Source organism: Rhinatrema bivittatum, chromosome 14, assembly GCF_901001135.1.
Source record: "Rhinatrema bivittatum chromosome 14, aRhiBiv1.1, whole genome shotgun sequence".
NCBI lineage: Eukaryota > Metazoa > Chordata > Amphibia > Gymnophiona > Rhinatrematidae > Rhinatrema > Rhinatrema bivittatum.
Window position 1 is genome coordinate 42,359,534 of NC_042628.1, and position 11,560 is coordinate 42,371,093.

Sequence of the window (11,560 nt, forward strand, 5' to 3'; positions counted from 1 at the left end):
TGTACATAGATACTTTCACAACATTCCCATTTGTAGCTGCATGGAAAAGGAGCACGCGGGGGCGGGGATAGTTTGAAACTACCCGCATCTATGCAAGTTTAAAAACCATACACGGATAACAGGCATGCTACAAACGTGCGTATTTTGTGCCACTTTTTAGCTGGGCCCTGCATGACCTGCTCACAGTTTTCTGGAAAATACTTCTCAGAGCCAGCTGCTTTCAGTCACAACAGCTTTATTCCATGTATCAGTGCTTACGTCACACTTACAGCTTCCAGTTCCTCTCCCGAGACACCAGGGTCACGCCAGGAGGCTACGTTAATAGTCAGCTGTAGGCCAGCCCCATTTCTCAGGACCATAGAGCACTTACTTCCCAACTGAACCTTTTACAGATTTAAAAGCCCTAACCAAAGGCTGCTGCAGGCATCCCTGCTTCTGGGTCCAGGTAAGGCTGCCCTCTTGGCTCCCACCCTGGTTCTGTCTCTCTTCCTCCTGCATGTTCTACTTCCAGCTTCCTCCCAATCTTATATATTTAGTTTTTTAAAGCATTTACAGCCTGCTTCTCCATTGTTTTAAACGGCATGAGAGAGGGTCAGTCTAATTCCTCTTGAGGGTTTCAAGGTGAGGGTATGTTCCCTTGCCAAAAGGAATGAACTATCTAACTGGGTTTGGGTTTTGATTCCCCCAAGCGGGAGCTGGAGATGGTGTCTGAAGCGAGTATATAAACCCCTGCCAGCATCTTAGAGCCTGGATATTTGCTGGAATTTCAGTTCAGCTTCAGTGGCTTTGCTTTGTGGATTTCATTTTGGATTTTTGGTTCAGCTTTCAGAAGGCAGGATGTCCCTGCCTCCTGTTAATTCTTTTTCATACTTTATTAAACAGGTTTCTCCTGAGCTGCCCTCTTGTGGGTCAGTTTGGCTTATTTACTCTTGTTGATCCATTTTTGGAAACCTTCCTTGCAAGAGCCTTGGCACTCCCTTCACAGAGGGATTTGGGGAGTCCCTGTGCAAGGTTAGATCAGGGGGTGGGGAGGAGTCTGCAGCTCTCTGTCTCATTTCCAGTGGATAGATCAGTCAGTGTCCCCTTGTAGAGGAGTTTCAATTTTGAGTTGTTTTTCCTCAGTGTCTATCTTCTCATTTGGGAGTCAAGGAAGCTTTTCCACCCTTCCAACTCCTTATTTGTTTCCCTTTAGGAGTGTCAAAGTCTATGTTTGTTCTTTTAGGACTGAGTGAGCTTGGTACCAGGGACCCAAACCATTGGGAGAAGAGGCTGCAGAGTGGAGGTTTGATCAGAGAGGAATGAGTTGAAGGTATTCTTCAAGAGTTGTTCCTTCTACTGACCCGAGTGTGCTGCACTTGAGAGGAGAGTGCCCACTGGTGCTTTCAGAAGGAGATCTAACATATTCCAGATGACTACAGGAGAGTTCAGAGAATTGGGACTTGCTGTGCTCTGATAAGTAACTGGGACTAAATTCTAACCGTTCTACAGCGGGGATAAGCTTCAGATAAATTTGGGAGTTGGAAAAAGGATTATGATTTTTTCAGTCTGAGTAATTGAAAGCAGAAAGAGATAAATAGTTAAGGAATTGGCTTCCATGCATTAGATACCTTAATAGAAAAGCGAGGTCACAAATGTATTAAACTCTATTCTTCATTATTGTTCATCAACTTTATTTAAATCTAAGTGCTGTAAATAATCTTCATTCAATTTATCAACTATCAGTAATGGAGTTGGAAACCACATTGCTTCTGTGGCCCCTGTATGCCACAGAAACAATTGCAGAGTGTAATGTGCAGAGAGTGTATTGTAGTTATTTTAACGTGATTCTCCCCCTATGGGAAGTCCTACGGAGTGCAAACCAGCAGGGAAGGTTCCAGCTAGTAAAAGGTTCTCTGTTGGTGAAGAGGTGGTTCTAAATCTCTTGACAGACAGACTAGTTCATCCCCCTAGGGGATGGGTTTTGAAAAGGAAATATAACCCTGCTCAGAGCAAGGGCAGGGGCTCCCCCAGAGTCACCATGTGTAGAGAAGGCAGCAACTGGAACCCTCTCCAGGGGTTTCAATGGGAAAAGGGGAAAGAGTTTGGCAGAGATACTCCAACAGAACAAGGGGAAAAGCCGACAGTCACTCAGCAGTGCATGGTTCGGAGGAATGTATCTTTGAAGGATACTAATGAAACAGGTGAGTTAGGGCATCCCAATAGAGAAGTTTCAATAAATGCAAAAGTAGTCCATATTCCTATAAGTAAAGAATCACCTAAGCTAAAGAATTCCAAATTATCCCTAACAACTGAAAAGAGGGTTGTTATTACAAACAAAATACGCACTTTGAAATGTCTGTATGCCAATGCCAGAAGTTTAAGATGTAAGATGGGAGAGTTAGAATGTATAACAGTGAATAATGAGATTGACATAATTGGCATCTCAGAGACATGGTCAAAGAAGGATAACCAATGGGTCAGTTCTATATCAGAGTACAAATTATATCGCAATGATAGGGAGGATCAAATTGGTGGGGGTGTAGCACTTTATGTCCGGGAGGGTATAGAGTCCAACAGCATAAAGATCATACAAGAGACTAAATGATCAGTAGAATCTATATGGGTAGAAATCTCATGTGTGTTGGGTAAGTGTATAGTGATAGGAGTATACTACCACCCTCCTGGACAAAATGGTTAGACAGATGATGAAATGCTAAGAGAAATCAGGGAAGCTAAACAATTTGGCAGTGCAGTAATAATAGGAGATTTCAATTACCCCAACATTGACTGGGTAAATGTAACATCAGGACTTGCTAGAGACAAAGGGGTAGATTTTCATACAGGGCGCCCTCACGTACTTTTGTAGGCGCATCAGGCGCAAACAAAAGTACGCTGGATTTTAGTAGATACGCGCGGAGCCGCGCGTATCTGCTAAAATCCTGGATCGGCGCGCGCAAGGCTACCGATTTCGTGTAGCCGGCCCTCCGAGGCCGCTCCGAAATCGGAGCGGCCTCGGAGGGAATTCGCTAACGCCCTCCCCTCACCTTCCCCTCCCTTCCTCTACCTAACCCACCCCCCGGCCCTGTCTAAACCCTCCCCTACCTTTGTTGGGGGATTTACGCCTCCCAGAGGGAGGCGTAAATCCCAGCGCGCCAGCAGGCCACTGGCGCGCCTAGACGCAACCCAGGGGCGGTTCCAGAGGGCTCGGCCACGCCCCCAGACCGCCCCGGGCCGAAACCACGCCCCTGGGCCCGCCCCCGAAACGCCGCCAACACGCCCTGAAAACGCCGTGCCGATCAGCCCCGCCCCCGACACGCCTCCCTCGGAAAACCCCGGGACTTACGTGAGTCCCGGGGCTCTGCGTGCGCCGGCAGGCCTATGTAAAATAGGCGCACTGGCGCGCAAGCCCTGCTCGCGTAAATCCGGGCGGATTTACGCGAGCAGGGCTCTTAAAATCCGCCCCAAAGTTCCTGGATGTAATAAATGACTGCTTCATGGAGCAACTGGTTCAGGAACCAATGAGAGAGGGAGCTATTTTAGATTTAATTATTAGTGGAATGCAGGATTTGGTGAGAGAGGTATCGGTAGTGGGGCAACTTGGCAATAGTGATCATAACATGATCAAATTTGAACTATTGACTGGAATGGGCGCAATATGTAAATCTATATATCTAACACAAAATTTTCAAAAGGGAAACTTTGATAAAATGAGGAAAATAGTTTGAAAAAAAACTGAAAGGTGCAGCTGCAAAGGTTAAAAGTGTACAACAGGCATGGACATTGTTTAAAAATACAATCGTAGAAGCACAGCCAGATGTATTCCATGCATTAAGAAAGATGGGAGGAAGGCAAAATGATTACCGGCATGGTTAAAAGATGAGGTGAAGGAAACTATTTTAGCCAAAAAAATCCTTCAAAAATTGAAAGAAGGATCCAGCTGAAGAAAATAGGAAAAAGCATAAGCATTGACAAGTTAAGTATAAAACATTAATAAGACATGCTAAGAGAGAATTTGAAATGAAGTTGGCCGTAGAGACAAAAACTCATAATAAAAACTTTTTAAAATATATTCGAAGCAAGAAACATGTGAGGGAGCCTGTTGGACCATTAGAAGACTGTGGGGTTAAAGGGGCTCTTAGGGAAGATAAGGCCATTGCAGAAAGACTAAATTAATTCTTTGCTTCTGTGTTTACTAATGAGGATATTGGAAAGATGCCGGTTCTGGAGATGGTTTTCAAGGGTGAACCGAACCAAATCCCTGTGAACCTGGAAGATGTAGTAGGCCAGACTGATAAACTAAAGAGTAGCAAATCACCTGGACTGGATGATATGCACCCCAGGGTTCTGAAGGAACTAAAAAATGAAATTTCAGAACTATTAGTTAAAATTTGTAACCTATCATTAAAATCATCCATTGTACCTGAAGAATGGAGGATGGCCATTGTAACCTCAATATTTAAAAAGGGCTCCAGGGGTGATTTAGGAAACTATAGAGTTAGTGAGCCTGACTTCAGTGCTGGGAAAAATAGTGGAAACTATTCTAAAGATCAAAATCGTAAAGCATATAGAAAGACATGATTTAATGGAACATAGCATAGATTTACCCAAAGCAAGTCTTGCCTCACAAATCGCCTTCATTTTTTTTGAAGGGGTTAATAAACTTATGGATAAAGGTGAGCCAGTAGATGTAGGGTATTTGGATTTTCAGAAGGCGTTTGACAAAGTCCCTCATGAGAGGCTGCTAAGGAAACTAAAAAGTTATGGGATAAGAGGTAGTGTGTGTTTTTGTGGATTACAAACTGGTTAAAAGACAGGAAATAGAGAGTAGGATTAAATGGTCAGTTTTCTCAGTGGAAAAGGGTAAACAGTGGAGTGCCTTAGGGATCTGTACTTGGACCGATGCTTTTCAATATATGTATAAATGATCTGGAAAGGATTACGACAAGTGAGGTGAACAAATTTGCAGATAATACAAAATTATTCAGTGAAGATAAATCACAAGCGGATTGTGATAAATTGTAGGAGGACCTTGAGAGACTGGAAGATTGGGCATCCAAATGGCAGATGAAATTTAATGTGGACAAGTGCAAGGTGATGCATATAGGGAAAAATAAACTATGCTGTAGTTACACGATGCTAGGTTCCATTTTAGGAGCTACCACCCAGGAAAAAGATCTGGGTGTCATAGTTGTTTATTTGAATTTACTTATCACCCCTACTAGAACAGCACCAGACAATTGGTATATGCTCCTATTCAAATAGTTTTGTACATGTCCTCCACCCTGGCCTTTTCAGTGCTCTGCAGGTTGGCTGGTGAAGCAGAACCAGGTTCAGGCCCAGACGGGTGATGTCATCATATAGGGTTATATTTATTGCAGCTTATGATTGATCTTTGTCTTGGATCTTGGCTGGGAAAGTTGAACTGAAAATAAAAATGAATAAACATTTAATGACCTACGTCCAAGGGGCAGCCAGATAGCAGAGGACTGCATTTGGGTTTTGTTTGCTTTCAGGAAGCTGTGCACTAATCCCTTGTAGAACGTGAGGGATTACCTTACTGTGTGGGAGGTAAATACTAGCTTTTCATTGTCATCTCTGCTATTAACCAGGTTTCAAGATACGGTTGTTTTTAAAGCCTCACAGCCATTAGTAAGATTAGCAATACTTATGGCATGCACTTCTTTGGAATTGGACAGCCGGCTAGCCAGTATTCTCCATTGAAAGCGCTAGTCACTGGCATTACACAGCACCTGTAACCTACAGGTGGATTAAGCTGACCAGGCCAGGAATTACATTTTCTGCGATTGCTTTCTCAAATTTCAACCCAGACAGCATGGCTGAAGATGGTCTAGATTGTTGGTCATTCATTCATCAAGTGGGCAGAAGAGTGGACATCAGTCAGATGTTATTAACAACACCTTGGCATGGTGGCAAAAAGAGTGCATGCAACATATCTTAATGGGCAAATGTAGGACAAGTTGGGAGTGGTCAATTCTCATCATGAGGCAATGGGCAGGCATCTTTACACAAGGGGGGGCTGCATTGCTCTTCACCCTGGTAATAATGATTTGGGTTTTCTCTTGTGCATCCAACTTATCAGGAGAATCAAGAGTGAAATTTTCACCTTGCAGTCAATATCACTAGCAGGACACTATTTCCATACTGTGCTCATGCAACAATATAATTTGGAATGGGCCAGAAAGGAAAGCATGAGCTGGACTATAGACCTTTGATTAAGGTACTATGGTATACAACAGATGAAGCAAGAGGAGCTACCGTCATTAACAATGGGCTGAGAGTGGACAAAGTCTACTTGTTTGATGTGGGCTATTGCATTTTAATAATGATTTTCAGGAAGCCATCGCTGGTGCATTGGGGCAAATGTGTATGACAGCCCACAGCTTGGAGGGGGATAGGAGGCAAGTTATAGCACTACCCCCTGTTTGTGGCAGGGTACCCAAGCCAATTGTGTGGTAAGTGCTGCTGGGAAGCAGCAGAATTCACCACATGGGACCAGTACAGCCACATGGGAACCCAGATGGACTCCCATTGTGGGTTGGTGGTGCAGGCGAGAAAGGTGAAGTGGTAGAGGGTATCCAGACATGCTAGCTGGCCTATGGCGGTATGGTGGACAACCTCCTGGAAGCTGCAGGGGATGGGTAGTCGGCCAAGAGGGCCACAGCCCGAAGCAGAGGACCCAGCTGGCTCCATGGCAGGCAAAAGGTGATAAAGACTAGCTGATCCATGGCTGCCCAGGTGGAATGGTGTGCATTAACATTACTGGCTAGGATACAGCTCAGTTGCTGCATTGTAAACATTGTAATAAAACTGCAGCTCTGATTTTTCTGCTTAAAATGGTATTGGTTCATTAATGTGTTTTACTGTATTTGTGGGATTTGAGTGGGGGAGTCTAGGGGAGGGGGAATGCCCGGACTGTCAGTATTATAGGGAATTATGAGAAAACAAGTAAGGATAGAGCTGTGCAGAAGTAAAGCAGGCAAAACAGAAGCACAAGATAAAAAAAAATTTAGGAATTAGAAACTGCATTCTAGTCCAAGCAGGAAGGAGCGGAGAACTGGGAATGGAAGAACCAATAGGACTGAGGAATGAGATTATAGAAGAATCAAGAGAGGAAGAGACTGAAAAGTTACAAGGCAGAGAGGAGAAGAGATGGAGATAAGAGACAGAGAACTTGAGAAGAAAAAAGAAAGAGAGGGAAAAGACCAGAAAGTATAATAAAGGAAGAAGAGAGACAGAATAAAAGAGATGAGAAAGAGATGGCAGAGAATGAGAGAGAATGAAGCAGCAGGAAAGCAGTGAAGCAAGAAACCGCAGACATGGAAATAGAAGGAAGGAATGACAGCAAAAAAAGGAAAGGGAGAAAGAGAGAGCAAGACAGTAATGAGTGAGAGGTGTGAAAGGAGAGCAAAAGCAGAAAAGAAAGCAAATCTGAAATCAGACACAAAGGAACAGCTGGAGAAGCGGGCAATGACTGAGACAGTAGGTGATTAAACTTGTTAGGGAATGGAAAAAAAAAGCTATGCAGAAGCTAAGTAGGACAGGAGAGGCAGGTCTGACAGAGAGATAAAGAACACGGGCAAAAATTAAAATGCAAACTAATATCAAGGATTGTGAAAGAGACATGGGGAGCAATGATACCGCAGAGGTGTCAAACCATCAAAAGCCATAGCTGGCCGTGGGATTTTAGGATTGTTTGCAAAGAGCTTCTGGCTAATAGGAGGTATCCGTGACACTGGGTTAAGGAGGCACATTGTTGGCTGTGTAATCGTATCCTATCATCTGACTCCCCTCTGTTCCCTTGTTTTCATGTCTCCTTTAGAGTCGGGTTTTAAGGGATATCTTACAGATGTTTCTCATCATGATGCAAGTTAAAAAGAGATAACAAAGCAAGAGCTGAGATCACATCGTACATCTGCAGGAAGCCAGAAAAAGCCTGTAAGAGGATCATGGGAGCCATCCCATTCCTCCTTCAGCAGGTTTCCAGATGAGCCGAGGGACACTTTCCTGATCTGAACTACCCTCCCCATCATATACATCCTCTCCCCAAATGCCTTCCTAGCTAGTTCTCATCAGGGAGCTACCAGGCATGCCTCTATTCTTATCATCTGTCTCTCCTCAGGGAGCCATGATGCATCTATGAACACTTTTTGGCTCAGTATATAAACATTTATCTCTAAAATAAATTGCCACATTAGTCCACTTAAAATTTGAAGGAAATAAAGGTCAATAAGTACAAAAATATATGGTGAGAGTGTTTTATTAGTCAAAGGTTCCAAATTATGTATATCATCTGATAATAAGCAGGTTATATGTACATATAAAAGAAGTAAAAATGAAACTGCTTTAAAATGTCTGTATGTGAATGAGTTAAAGATTGCATAGTTTTAAGTAGAATAAAAATTTTGCAGGAAACAAACTGCCCTCTGGAATCCTTATGGATAGAAATTCCAAGGGTAAAAGGGAAGAGTATAGTAATGGGGATATCTTACTGCCCACTTGCCCAGGATAAGGAAACAGATTGCAAAATGCTACCAACTATGATAAAATGAGGAAACTTATTAGAAAAACTTAAAGGCGCAATCTACAAGGTTAATAACTCTCAGGAGGCATGTATGCTGTTTAAAATTACCATCCTTGAAGCCCAGACAAAATATATTCCATGCATTAAAAATAATTAAAAGAAAACATAATAACTGCCAGAGAGGTTTAAAAGCGAGGTGAAACAGGCAATTAAAGCTAAAAGGACATCATTCAAAAAACGAAAACCATGCGGGGGCTTGAACTTTAAAGGGGCCAGCGTGGGAAAAGGGAAAGACTCCCTCGGATGACGACAGACGCTGCAGGTTATTTAAACCCTGCAGCTTGGCCTAAACCTCGCCTTGCAATGAGGTTCACTCTTATTGGAGTCTCTAGTTGCGTTTCCTGGTTCCTGATTGTCTTCGGCTTCTGACTCCTGACCCTGCTTCGTCCATCGACTCCGGCTTCAGCTTCCGACTCTGGTTTGTCTTCGGCTTCTGACTTCTGGCTCCTGACCTTGCTTCGTCCATTGACTCCGGCTTCAGTTTCCGTCTCTGGTTTGTCTTTGGCATCTGACTTCTGGCTTCTGACCTTGGTTCATCCCTGAACTCCGGCTTCAACCCTCTTCTCTTCTTCAGGTATCCTGCATTTCACTCGCCTGGAGGTTTTTGCCTAAGTCCCAGCGGCTCGGTTCCTCACGGGCTCCTCCCGGGGGGACTGCGGGCTTCCGAGGGTGAAGTCTCTCCTGATCCTCGGTCACAGAGGATCACACCTAAGTCCAAGAGGCCCAGATCCCTACAGGCTCCTCCTGGGGGGATCTCGGGCTTCCAGTGGTGAAGCCTTCTCAGGAATACCTCTCCTCTGCCACCTCCCAGCTATGACCTCCACTGTGAGCAGCCCGCAGTGCAACACCATTTGTCTCAGCTGGCCCAACGGTCCAACGCCCTAACACATAAGCATTGGCAAGTTAGACATAAAAAAAGTAGATAAGTAGGCTAAGAGAGAATTTGAAAAGAAGCTTGCTATAGAACTTATCTTTTAATGTGCCACACATGGCAGAAAAATGCCAAATAGTCACCATAAAGTAGTGTTTTAGAGAACAAACATAAAACCACTACAAATGCTTCAGAACGCTTCAGCCAGGATTCTGACTAGGTCCAACAAAAGAAACCACATTACCCCCATCCTAAGGAACCTACACTGGCTCCCTATCAAGTTTAGAGTCTCATATAAAGTTCTCACAATCATTCACAAATCTATACACAATCTCATTCCACTAGAACTCAACATCCCTTTACAACCACATATTACATCCAGACCGACGAGAGCAGCTTATAGAGACACTCTCCTTGCCCCACCTATCAAAACCTCGTTAAATAAACGATCTCTATCTACAGCAGGCCCTGCGCAATGGAACTCTCTACCTCCAGAACTCCGGAAGGAACCTTGCCCAATCACCTTTAAAAAGAGACTCAAAACTTGGCTATTCGAACAAGCTTTTAATACATAACAATAATCGCCTATCAATGTGCTCCTTGTAACAGGACTCCCTATTTACTTAGCCAGATTTAAGTTATAGAATATTATTACCTATTCGTAATCATTGTAATTTACTCCCCAGTTCATTGATCCAAGTTATCCTACCTGTTCGATGTAACCGCATTCTTATATGCCTGTTAATTGTTATAATGTAAACCGAAATGATAAGTAACTTTGCTACATGAATTTCAGTATATAAAAATGTTAAATAAATAAATAAATAAACAAACAGACAAACAAACAAACAAACACTCGTTTCTTCTCAGCCAGACACGGGACCATGTTTAGAACAACAGTTCTTCATCAGGGTGCTATTTTGGAGTGCAGGTTCGCATAATGGCATTTGACCGGACAATATATACCTGTTGTTCAAAACATGATCCCATGTCGGGCTGAGAAGAGACAGGCATTCTTTAAAACACTACTTTATGGTGTCTATTTGGCGTTTTTCTGCCATGTGCGGCACATTATAAGATAAGTTCTTTGGTCTATCATTCAACTTATAAGAGATTATTATTTAACTTAAAAATGTATTTTAATTGCAAGAAAATTATAAAAAAAATATTTGGCACATTATCGTAGACCTATGATTATATAGAAGGCAGAAGATAGTTGAAATGCTTAATTACATTTTCTCTGATGACGCCTATTATGATGGTATATCTCATTATTATGGAATTTGTTCATGAGGTGAATTATTTGTATATGAGGTAACTTGTGAGTTATCCATCTAAATGGCTGTTTCTGGTGATTTGCACCCTGTCATTTAAAACAACCATGGTACCAGAAGACTAGAGGATGGCCAATGTGACACCAATTTTTAAAAAGGACTCTAGTTATGATGGGTACAGAGGGTGTGAGCCCTATGTGCTGCACTGTAGTTGACGCAGCCTTGTATATTTATTTATTTATTTATTTATTTGTAGACTTTTCTATACCGATATTAGTAGAGACATCATATCGGTTTACAGCAGAACTATAGTATGGAAATTACAATGAACAGGTATTGGGGGAGGGATTACAGAGGAACAAAGAAAAAGCAAAGAGATAAAAAGAAACAAACGCTTGGGGCTGCTTGAGATAACATTAAGAGCCCGTAAACAGTATCATACTGAAGTAACCAGTGTAACAAAACTATGTACAAGAATTCAGTTAAATGCTGGCTTGTATATGAACCTACAAGACCTATGCTGGCAGCTGGCGAACATGCCCTGTAGCGAGACAGGCTAGAGCTTCATCTATACCAGATGTCTCCCCTGCAGGTTGAGCCCCTGGATTCTGTCAGCCAGCAGGACTTAGGCAGATCCCTAGGAGGGTGAAGAGAGTCAGAGTCCAAAGGCAATGTGAATGTGAATCGGTTATTTACTCTTTCAGATAGTAGAAAGACTAGGGGGTACTCCATGAAGTTAGCAAGTAGCATATTTAAGACTAATCGGAGAAAGTTCTTTTTCACTCAACGCACAATTAAACTCTGGAACTTGTTGCCAGGGGATGTGGTTAGTGC

General features: G+C 42.9%; 1 long non-coding RNA gene across 1 annotated transcript; it reads left to right on the top strand.

Moving 5' to 3' along the window:
* Positions 1-206: 206 nt before the first annotated feature.
* LOC115076264 lies at positions 207-8,216 on the top strand. The gene is made up of 3 exons (XR_003852715.1): positions 207-445; positions 1,223-1,309; positions 7,820-8,216. It is a non-coding gene; the product is annotated as an uncharacterized LOC115076264 (long non-coding RNA).
* The last annotated feature ends 3,344 nt before the right edge of the window (positions 8,217-11,560 follow it).